Source organism: Chrysemys picta, chromosome 12 (genome assembly GCF_011386835.1).
Source record: "Chrysemys picta bellii isolate R12L10 chromosome 12, ASM1138683v2, whole genome shotgun sequence".
Classification (NCBI taxonomy): domain Eukaryota; kingdom Metazoa; phylum Chordata; order Testudines; family Emydidae; genus Chrysemys; species Chrysemys picta.
In genome coordinates, this window is record NC_088802.1 from 52,337,988 (window position 1) to 52,350,171 (window position 12,184).

At 41.4% G+C, this 12,184-nt stretch overlaps 1 protein-coding gene across 1 annotated transcript in view; it reads left to right on the plus strand.

Moving 5' to 3' along the window:
- The first annotated feature begins 871 nt into the window (after positions 1–871).
- KCNJ16 (potassium inwardly rectifying channel subfamily J member 16) overlaps positions 872–12,184 on the plus strand; it is a 45,286-nt gene continuing 33,973 nt past the window's right edge. Inside the window, exon 1 of the mRNA XM_024104630.3 lies at positions 872–1,050. The gene's annotated coding sequence lies outside the window, so the exon portion shown is untranslated. The remainder of the gene's footprint in view (positions 1,051–12,184) is intronic.

The following is a 12,184-nucleotide window of genomic DNA, read 5'->3' on the forward strand; positions in this document are numbered from 1 at the left end:
TCAAACAAGCTGTGATATTCTTTGGATACTCGTCTGCAGTGCCTAGGAGGAAGGGGTAGGAGGGAGTTTTTCATAAATCCGCCAAGTTTTTCCAGAGCACTCCAAAAACACATAGAGAATTGTCCTGGACTCTCAGCTCTGGGAGCTCCTGCTGCCCATGCTAACCCTCTAGGAAAAATCATAAGGGACTTTCAATGGAAAGTAGGCACTTAACCTGCCTAGGCCCTTTTGAAAATCCACTAGGCGTCTATCTGCATCTTTAGGTAACTCAATACTTTTGTAAATCTGGCCCTGAGAACTAGAGAAGAGGGAAGCAATGCCTGCAACTGTATTGACTCTTATTGCTTCTGGGGTATTGTTTTGGGCTGCCTCCAAGTTACTTTCCTACTGCTCCAGCTGCCTCTGGGGTGCTATTCATTTAGTACATGGGCTGGGTCTTGTAATGAAGGGACTGAGACCACAGTTTTCAAACTCAGAGGTCTAACTTGTACCGATCCACATGTAACACCATGTCATATGTAACCCGCCCGTCTGAGAGAAAGTTAGTACACATTCTTGTACACATTTGAAATTCCACCTTACCCTAGGAACAAAAGACTCTGTAAAAAAGACAACATAGGAACTTTAAGTGCCTTAGCCCTATAGTAACATTTCAGCAGGTGTTTGCCAACCAACCCTGCCTGTAAACATTTGAAATATCACTTCTATTGTGAATGGTATTTCTTACACAGGAAATCTTAGCCTGTTGTGCTTCAATGACCTTAGCATTCTGTAGCCCGTGTTTGAATAGCAGACAGGGAAGTAACCAGGCATGTTGCTGAGTGGCTGTCACCTGTTTCTCAAGATGCCAGCAGCTAACTAAGTAGATCCTCAGGGTTAGAGTGTAGGAGCAAACTGGGGTAAATGTTTAACTTGACTCTTTGGAGTTTATGGCTTGTGCTTTTCTTTATTAACCCAGCATGGGTTTTTTTCTTTACAGTTGCACAACCGCAGGCAAGCAGATACCAAAGGGGCACTTGATATAACTTGCTTATGGAAGAATGAACAAAGGTAAGGGGCTTTATGTTTTATATTCCTATCATACCTATACATTGGAGAGACGCTTCAAGTTTCCATGTTGGCTTTTTCTAGCGGGACAGCAAGCATGTAGAAAACAATATCAATATTGTGTCAGGTAGAAACGGGAGAACATCCAACTATGTTCCTAGAATGAAGGAAAATGTTATGTTGCTCTGATGATATTTTCTACCTTTTGGGCAAGTTGGCTCATATACCTTAATGTCATGCTATGATGTTGTTAGAAAGATCTCCCTTGCAAAGCAAAAGTGACAGCAGGAAATGCTGCTCAGTGTTGTGAATTTTTGTCAGTGAGATTGTGTGGTTAGAGCTGGGAATTTTCTGACAATTTTTTTTTCTGAAAATGCTGATTCGTTGACACCAAAACTGAATCGCAAAACACCTAACTCAAACGATCGGAACTTTCTGGTTTGAAAATGTCAAACGGGATGTTTTGATGATATTGAAACTTATCAAAACAATTATTATTATTATTTTAGTTGAAATGACTTTTTCTTTCAGAATTTTAGTAAATTTACACTAGAAAGTTTTAAAAGAAAAGGTTTGAAATGGAACTGAAGCATTTCAAAATTATTGAAACAAAAGATACTGATTCTTCTGAACTATTTCCCCCCCCTTTGGTTCATGAAAATTTTCAAGATTTAAACTTTTCATCAGAATTTGGACTGGGAACAATTTCAAAAGGTCAAAAATTCTCATGGAATGGGAAAACCACTTCCCACCCAGCCCTGTTTGTGGTAGCATAACACTGAAAGTCCTGTCACTGCTTACATGTTTTTTAAAGCAGGTCACTGGATAGACCAAACTGTTTTCATACTAATTCAATTTATATCATATTGGGATTTAAAGTGAGTAGCGACAATGAACTCTTTAAAGAGCAGACTAGATGATCACAGTGGTCTCTTCTTGCAGATTTCTCCTGCCTCAATTTCCCTGTCCACCAGACTGGATACCCTATATCTTCCTCTCTCTGTCTTTTTCACTACTGTCTTAACAGATCTCCCCATTCATAGAGATGGCCTTATTATTTCTGTTGTATTAAGGTCTAAGGTTTTCATCAGCCCCTTTGAAAAGCTCAGTATAGCCTAATTATTCTACTCCTTCCAAATGACTGTGTCCTTGCGTTTTATTCCCTTCTGTGTAGTTGTAGGTATGGGAAGAAGGTTCTTTGTGAGGGAAGCCAGCTGTTGATTCATCTGCACAAACACAAAGGGCTAGAATGCCATTGTAACCTGATACAGAAATGAGCTTGGTTTTTGGCACAGTACAGGCATTCGCTTTGTATTGCCTGTGTGTATGGCACAAAGCAGCTCAGAGTGAGTGCCTGGCTAAGAGGGCTCACCCGCTGAGCTCTGCCTTTATGCTTGTTGATGGGGTTTTAAGTGGGGAAGGGTTCAGAAGGATCTTTGCCAAAATTAAGTGCACAAAGAAAATTCAGGTAATAACTAAAGGGCTGGAATTTAGTTTTGTTTAGTTTTAAAGGAAGGCAATTTGAAAAGAAATTAAAGGTGTAATGGAGGCATTGTCTATTCAATTGTCTCTAGAATCTATTGTAAATATTAGATAAGATCTGGTGCATTATTTATAATAATACTATTGTTTGCAAACATTAATTAATTGATGAAGAACCAGATTCTTCCACTCTGACTCACATGCATAGCAATTTACTCCATGAGTAGTACTATTGGTTGAATGGGATAAATAATGGATTTTATGGATGGGGAAACTGAGGCATAGGGGCAACGTCAAATGACTGGGACAAATTCACACAGCCAGTCAGGGGCAAGTTGAGACCAGAACTCAGCCTCTAATTCTTACCATTAGACAGTCTCTCATTCCTGATTTACATAGCCTTCAAATAGGGGTGAGGACGGAATCTCTGCTCCTCCCTCTCGCCATGTTTAACATTGCACACTCAGATATGTGCTGTATTATGGAGTTACCTTTTTCTTAAGCTACTGGGCTCTGGTGGTGGGAAGATTATTATTATGATATAATAATATCAATAACAGCAGCACCCGCAACTTGCTAAGCCCTGTGCACACACAGAGAAGAGATAGATTATTGGTCTGACCCTAAGTTTCTACATTCCTAGGAATCAAAACCAGGGGGCAGAGACAGTCCTTTTGTTCTGTTTGTACAATATCTAGCACAATGGAGTCCTAGTCCGTGACTGGGACTCCACAGTGCTACAGTAATGGAAATATATAAATAACGAATAGTAATTTCTAGTAGCTTTGAGAAGATGGTAAGGAAAGGTTCACAAGCGCATTATATAATATAAAAGGGTGACACATTGCAATAAGCACCAGGATCCATGAAGTTTCACCATCTTCACATGCCTTGGAGGCAATTTATAAATTACAGTTTAGGAGCTATTTATGCATAATCTCGCTCCTGTAAACATTAAAAATGTTACCATTTGTGGGGGCGGGAGAGAAAAATCACACTGGTCTCATTCACCCTCAGCCATCCTACGTGCACTGACCTGTTTTTCTGTGCTTGCAAGATGGAAAGTACAACTGCGACAAAGTCCAAGGTCTAGTTTGGGCTGGACAGAAAATTGCCCTGATCGATGCAAAGGAATGCAGCCTAAGCAGTGGGGAATGGGATTTCATGCCAGTCCCTGTTCTGATCAGTGCTTGTAGTTTAGTTAGCAGTAAGAATTGTCATGATCCTGGGGAGAGGGTAATGTGCAGTTGCTATGGTGAATAACAGATGTTGAACTAATTCCTAACAATGCCACATAGGGCAGGATTCTGAGACTCCTACACTGAATAGCATTGAAATGAGCGGGAGTACTTTGGGGTAGTAAGCATTATCTGTCAGAAGTCAGAATCTGGCCCATAAGAAGGAGAAAAGTAAATGTGGAATGACATTAATTTTCAAGAAGCTCGTGGTTTTATCATGGGTTTAGCTTGTTCCTAGTCTGTTCATGAAGTAAGTGTAAAGGCAATTGCAGAGTTATGACCAACAAAATGGCACCTGTTGTAAAGTAGCTGAAGTCAGATGTTGCAATCCTCCGAGAGGTTACAAAATCAAAACAGGTTCTCTGGACGAGTGTGAGGCTTGGCAAAAGGATAAGGAACCTTCCATCTATTCAAATAGACCCTAGGGCTGTACAGGCTAAAGTGCCTTATTATTCGTCAGGTGCTTGATATTTGAGATGAGTCAGTGGATTTCAGTCTATTTCCTGGTGATTTTGTGCAATCTGGCAATTCAACAAAGCCCTTGAGCATGTGCTGAACGTTAAGCAGGGAGGCCTGGCTACTAAAATACACACAAGCAATGGGATGTAGCCCACACTCACATGATTTGCTGACTGGAAGGCTCAGCAGAACGCCTCGGAACAGATGGGTTATTCAAAACTTGAATTTCCATCCTGACCCTTTTAAGCGTGTCATTTCTCTGGGTCAGTGGAGAGACAGCAGAAGGGCATTGTGGGGAATTTTGCACTGCTGCCGCCTGGACTGTACTAGGTCTGTGGGTAACAATTAACTCTTTGTGCTTGTAGGCCATGTGTACATTAGGGAATTTTAGAAAAGCATTCCCGCTGGTGCCAGCCCCAGCTCAGCTTTACCAGTGGGAGCCAGAGTATAGACAGTAAGAGAGGCCATACTGGGTCAGACCAAAGATCCATGTAGACCAATATCCTGTCTTCAGACAATGGCCAGTGCCAGGTGCCCCAGAGGGAATGAACAGAACAGGGAATCATCAAGTGATCCATCCCCTGTCGCCCATTCCCAGCTTCTGGCAAACAGAGGCTAGGGACATCCTCCCTGCCCATCCTGGTTAATAGCTCCCTTAACGTGTGGTCTTTTTAACACTGTGTGCTTCTATTCAGCAGCAATATAAACCACAAGCATCGAGGGTGACATTCTCCAGCACCATTAATTCATCATGGCTCATTGGCATTCACTTGACTAATAGGAGGAAAAAATTAAACAACTCCTCCTTTCCATGTGTCTCACATCTCACATGCTCTGCAGCCCATGATTCCATTGGATAATAGCATTTTGCAGTGGTGAAATAGTAAAATAAAATAATACCACCCCAAAATGTCAGGGTTTCTTTTACAGGAAATCTATTGATGTTAAAATAAATAGAATGATATTCTTTCTTTTTTTTTTTAAAGCTAGTAAATTCCAAAAGCGGATTTATCCAGTTCCTACAATATGCTTAAGGACTTATAGCACATGATCAAATGCAGATTTATTAGGGGCATAAAGAGTTGGCATACGGCATCCTCAGTGCTGCTTTGTTCTGGTCAATGAGGATTTTTCATCTTAATCATTATTCCTGGGACCATATGTGGCCCTGCATTTTCCAGAGCTGTTTTAGTTTTATTACATATAAGGGGTGGATGAGCACTTCTTGCTGGTACATTTTGCTAGAGACCGTGGGAAGAATGATCTTGTAGTGAAGTCACTGGGCTGTGACGCCGTAGAGCTGAGTTCAAAAACTATTGCACTAACGATTTTGCAAAATGTTTTCATTGTTCATCAGAATGTTCCGGCTGAAAGCACTCTCATTCTTAAGAGGAAAGCATTAGGAGAAAACAAAGAGCAAAAAGACCTACACACATGCTAAAGAGCTTGCCAGGAGTCATTCCACTCCAACCTTGGGGCTTGGTAGCTATCAATCATTCATAACCCACAACTGAGTTTTCCCTGTGGTTACCAGTTCATAACTGTGTCGGATTCAGAATCAGAACAACCATGAATAGTTCAGTCTTTCCTCTATGCAGCTTGGGCCTTTGATCTTGGCCTCATATAACAAGTGATTAGCAGACAATGGCTCTCTCCACAGGGCGTAGTTTCAAAAGGCTGGTTTTTTGCATAACTGGAGGTGGGGAATTTTCATTTACCTCCCCCTAGATCTTCTCCAAGAAAGCCACTTAACACTTTTTGTTCCCAAGGTCCATTCTTGTCTGGCACATTGTTCAATAAAGTCCTTTGAACCCTCAGGTCTCACATTTGTCTCATCTCCCTTCTTGAAAGGTTACATACAATTCAGGACAACAATACTACATAAACCATTCATTTAATGTAACAGAGCCCCAAAATACTTAATTCAAGAGGGTCTCCCGAGGATATGGCAGGAAATTGTCAAATCTTTCCCACCTCCCTCCTAAAGAAGTGGGTGTAACTAGGGTGATTGACTGGCATCATAACCCATTGACTTATTTCTCAGAAAGGTTTGTTCCCTGGATTGCATTTCTGCCATGATCTTTCATAATTTCACATTTCAAGTATTCAGATAATAAACATTCTGGTAGCATTCTACAGCCTTCAAAAATCCATACAGAGTAGTCTGACAACCGTCTGTCTGTGGAACCTATGGGACAGAGCTCTCACATGCCCTCTCTTATGCCTGGTACCCCAAAACCTTTGGCTGAGAACTTGAGACCTGGTCCTCCCACTCTCATCTGGTTTCTAGGGAGTGTGTGTGGTGTCCCTGCATCCTTCAAGGGGTTGGCTGCATCAGTGATGGGTTGAGGTTCTCCATCACATGCAGCATTTTTCTGGACCAAAGGGAGAAATAAGGTAGGGCTGGCTCCCTGTGAAGCAGCTTTCAACCATGCACTACTTTTAACAGCAGAGGGTTTGGGCAAGAGAGATTATTCAAACCTCCCAATAGCCAAATTCCTTTCTCTGCCCAGAGGTCAGGACCCAGAGACCTTGGTGGCCTAACTTTAGCTTCTCTGGGGGGAGAGGAAGGAGTATTGATCCCCACATCTCTAAGGTGGCCTTTTGTTCCCCCCACATTGGGTTAAGGTGAGCAAAATATAGTCCTTTGAACTCCCAGGTTTTACATCTGTCATGTCGCCCCCCCCCTCAAGAGGTTACCTATAACTCTGACCCACAATAATACATAAGCCATTCACTTAAGTTGACATATCTTTGGTGTCCATTGTATTAATTCTGTAAATTCTCCCAAGGATATGACAGGAGAAGGAACTCACTGGAGGGCACTCACTGGAGTCAGTGAAAAGACGACCCGGCTAATTCTCCCCTCTGTTGGCAACCGATTCAACTCTCATTGTGCCACGGGAGTTGGATCAGCTTTTGGTCTTCTTGAGAGGAACTGGTCACTTGAGATATCAGATAGGGAAGTTTATCAAATCATTTCATACCAGTCAGAGCCTGGAAAGTCTACGAAAGCTCTGGGGCAATGGAAAATAGGAAAATTAAACACAGATTAGAGCAGGCCAACTCAACTGTATTCTGCAATCTAGTCTTCTGAATTATATATATTTACCTTTTAATAATGATCCTTGCTAAGCACACAGGCCTGGCTTGATAACATCTGTTCACGGAGATAGTATTTATATTTTGAACATAAGTAGCAGGTACTTATTAGGAGGCACCATACATTTTTATGAGACTTCATTTGATAACCCAAATCAGTTTCCAGCACTAAGAAAACAAAGCATTATATTATTCTTATTTACTTTATGTTTCAGAATATAACACACAATGCAGCAAACTGCAGATAAGATTAAATCATAAGCTTTTTGAAAGCCATTCTAATCTACAGAGTACAAAACTCTGGCACAAGGATGCATGATAATGGGTTTCCAGAATCACATGATCTTGATCTCCAAAATTATGCTCCGTTATCCTTAGGGAGCTCAGGCTATTTTCCATGACCAGTTTTTATCTATCATGTTTAACCTGTAGAGAGGTGTGTGTGTATGACTGGAAAATTTTTGTCCCCTTTGATAAGCTCAGAGAACCACCTTTTTAAAATAGAGATGATATATATGTAAAAAATATCTTACTCTACTCTGCATAATACTGCACTGTGTCAAACACAAAGACACAGAAGTTGCCAAATTAAAAGTAGGTACTCTATTGGAGAAAGAGGAATCCAGTCCTTTAAATAAACTTCTCCATTAAAATTTAGGATTCTTTCTTAAAATAAGACACTATATTCCTTTTCATGCTTTTCATACAGGGTGTTCCTTCTGGCCACATGTGAATATACACCTCTACCCCGATATAACACCACCTGATATAACACAAATTCGGATATAACACGGTAAAGCAGTGCTTCGGGGGAGGGGGGGGGAAGGGCTGCGCGCTCCGGCGGATCAAATCAAGTTCGATATAACGCGGTTTCACCTATAACACGGTAAGAATTTTTGGCTCCCGAGGACAGCGTTATATCGAGGTAGCGGTGTATTCTAATTAATAATAGCTTTAGAGAAAATGGGGATTATATCTAGGTCTTAATTTTCAACTGGGCCTTAGCTGGCTTCCATTTTTGCAGGATAAATGTTGCTCCTGAAAATAATCATACTCGTATTTTTTGTGGGCACAGACAGACAGCTTAATATGTAACTTCTAATATTTCTTACTGTAATGTACTGTGGGCACAAAAAAGCGGGCTCAACTAATTATTTGCTGTCACAAAAAAATTGCACCTATGGAAACGTCAGCTGACTGGATACTCAGCTGGAAAATGGACCCCTAACATTCAAAGGAGCTTCAGATGTTTCCTGTTATCTACATACCAAGAAGAAATTAAGGTGCCAATCCTGATGTACTTCAATGGGAGTTTTGCCCAAAATGCAGGATCGGGTCCCAAATTACACAGTTTGTTCTACTTAGTTATTACTGTCTGCAGTGAATCCCATTAGATAAAGGGGAGAAAACATAATCAACATTTTTATAATTTCTTAACTAATATTAGCAGGATGAAGAGAAAGCAAAATATTGTATTTTATTTTGCACAGACTCTTTTACAAGTAACAAAAGAAGTGGCTAGTTGGGTCATGCCCCTGGAAAAAAATTATAGTTTGGGACATTTCCCCCATTTTATTTCTGTAGCAAGTTGCATTTGCTGCCAGGATTAAAGATGTTTAATTGAAGATCAAAAGCCCCCCAGCATATTTGTTTTTAAGTACAAAATCATACGAAACATATCTGGAAAAAGTTTTTTTTCTTCTTCTCAGATTTAGAAGAATGAGATACCCCTGATTACTATGAAGGAACAACACAAAGCAATAAACAGCCTAACAAAATGGACTTTGCTTGTATGTTTAAGATTAAGGCTAAAGCAGGTGTGTTTTAAAACGAACAATCAGTGACATTAACTGGGATGAGACGCTTGCAGAATTTCCTTGTGATCGGATTGTTGTTGCATCTTCAAGGTCAAACTGTTCCAGGCTGAAAGGAGACCTACATTTTCTGAACAATCCTGTGCTTTATTTGTCTTTGCTCATGCAGGGCTTTTGTGGTGCTGAATGGATAGCGCCCACTCAAACACAACACTTAGGTCCCTCTCTTTATCTTAATGAGGCTCAGTATAAGAGCAACTGAACTTTGTGCTTGTTAAACCATAATGACTATTCAGCCTATGAAACGATGCCAGAGGCATGAAAACAGAATACATCTCTATTAGTACCCAGCCTGACATTCAGCTCTATCTCTCAGATGACATGCAAAACTGATATCCTGAGCACATGTGGTCAATAAAGCTGCCAGGCAATTTTGTCTACAAGAAAAGTTGTTAAAACAGTCCCCCCAATCCAAAGGCCATTTTGGGTAACTGCATTCTGCTGACCTCAGTTCCTGTCACTCAGGTTAATTTATTGTCATGTTCATTATTATTGATTATGTATATTATAGTAGTGCTTAACGGCACCAGTCCTGGATTGGGGCACTACTGTACTAACATGTAGCAATGACATGGTCCCCACCCCAGATTGTTTACAATCTAATTAGCACCCTAACTTTGTATCCTAAACTGGTGCAGGGTGATATCGGATAGGGTTAAACAACTGCTGCATTCCACCAAAGAGGCAGCAGATAAAGTGAATTCCATTTATGGTTTATATTTTAGTTTGTAACCAAGCTTTGGAGTGAAAGGTGCTGAAGAATTGCACCATGCTGTTATGATGAATGTTCAGCCATGCAAAATAATAACCTCATATAAGGAGCTAGATTGTGGCTGACCCTGGTGTGGGAATACGGGAAGAGAAGGCATAGGCCTTCCTGAGTTTAAGGGCTCCTGGTGACTAGCACCGCCAGCAGCACGGATCACCCAAAAGGTGTGCATGAGGGCAGGGGGAGAGCATGGCCCTGCCCAAGTACTCTCTGGTTAGTGGAGTTGGCTGGATGCAGAAGGAACATACATGAAGTCCTTGAAGAAGTGTAGTAGAGGCTGCAGTCCCCTCTGTGCACTGGTGAGCTCTGGGAGACACCAGGGGAGACGTCAGAGCACAGCTCCCAGGAAAAGTCAAGTTAACTCCCTTAGGCACATTGGAGAAAATCTCCCTCATGTCTCCCTGAGAACTGATGCCTCCTGGAACCCCAGGAGTTGGCTACGGGGTTTGTCAGGGCTGGCTTCTGTCTGTTTATCAGATATCACATTTGAATTCTCTTCCCAACAATTACATGTTTCTAATTTACTGATCCTGAGCGGGTGCTAAAGCCAGACTGATCTGTGTCTGCTGATAGAGGGATACAGGGTATAAAATATAGAAGTACAGGAAGTGGGGAGGCAGGTCCCAGTTTCAATCTACTAGAATAAACCCAAATCTTCAATGGCTGAATTTATTCAAACAATCCTATTGTCTTTCCAAGGCTAATGCACATGAATACTGCGTTAGCAAAGTGAATGGAAAGGGATTCCATTTCAATGAACATATATAATGTCCCAGCCCAGGAGAGTAACATTTAATTGATGAGTGGCTTTATGTCTAGAGAGTATTTATAAAGAAGAGTCAAGGTCTGCTTTACATGAGAGATTTTGGTCGTACTATCTAGCTGCTTGGTTGTTTGAGAAAGCTGTTGCTTTGCGGGCAAGAAAGAATAAGAGTAAATTCATTCCGCTAGGACACATTTCTTTAGCCCCTCAATGAAGCCAACTCAATAGTCACAAAGTGGTCGTCCGTATTTAGCTACATACATTAATTTACTCAAGTATAATAGAAATGCTGGGTTGTTTCAAAGCAGATATTTTAAAGCAGTTATTGTTCAACTTCTTAGGTATTAATAGTGAATCTCTCTTAACATCAGATGGCTGTTTGGTAAGCTATGTAAAATGAATAAGGGGTCAACCTATATCTCATATAAATCATTAGGTGTCTTTCTACTGATTTCAATCAGACTTGGATTTAAGCATCTCCATTACAGAAATATCGGAGCACCTCAGAAAGATTAATTAATTTTATCCTCACAAAATGCCTTAGAGCTAGAGTTTTACATTATTATTCCTATTTTGCAGCAGGGGAATAGAGAATGGGGGCTTGCTCATGGTCCCACTGTGGTTCAGCCAATGTTTGAACCCAGCTCACCCCAGTCCCAGTCCATATAAAGGTTCATTAAGGCAGTGGAAATAGCATGTGGCAAGTCAAATGTAAGAACCTGCAGGATGAGGGCCTCGGACTACAAGGGTGGTAGGCTTCTGATAATTCTACATCACCACCAGAAGCTCAAGCAAGGGTCCTGCTGGGGGTCCCTGTGAAGCTAGGCACTGCAGGAAGTATCGTCCAGCAGGGCTTTAGTGGCGATCTGTGCCACAGCCCACTGATTGGGCTGTGCTGTTATATAACTCAGGAAGCTTTCACAAGGAGCTGTCTGAGCAATGATGCAGACCAACTGCTTGCTTGCACTCCAAACCTTGTCTTGCTGCAAACCCTAGACCCCAGCTCCTGATCCCGATTCATCCCTGACTCCACTATTTAGCTCCTGACTGCAACTTGGTAACTGACACATGTCAGCTGCCCAACGCCCAGCCCTGAGCGGTAACGTGGGGTGCTCTTGGAGAACAAGCTGGTGGTGGAAGTCTGATGTACAAGAGACGTTAAAAAGAATGAAAGAATTATTCAAAGGGATTGAGGAAGCATATCATGATAAGGAGACACTCAAAAGTGCATACAGAGGAACAAGGTGCGGGCGGTAATATCTTTTATTGGACGAACCTCTCTGTTGGTGGAAGAGACAAGCTTTTGAACTAAAGAGAGCTCTTCTTCAGGTCTGGGGAAGGAACTCAGAGTGTCACAGCTAAATACAAGGTGGACCAGATTACTTAGCATAAGCAGTTAACACATATTCTAAGAGATTAAAGTGCCATGAGAAAAGTTAAATCAAAAGAA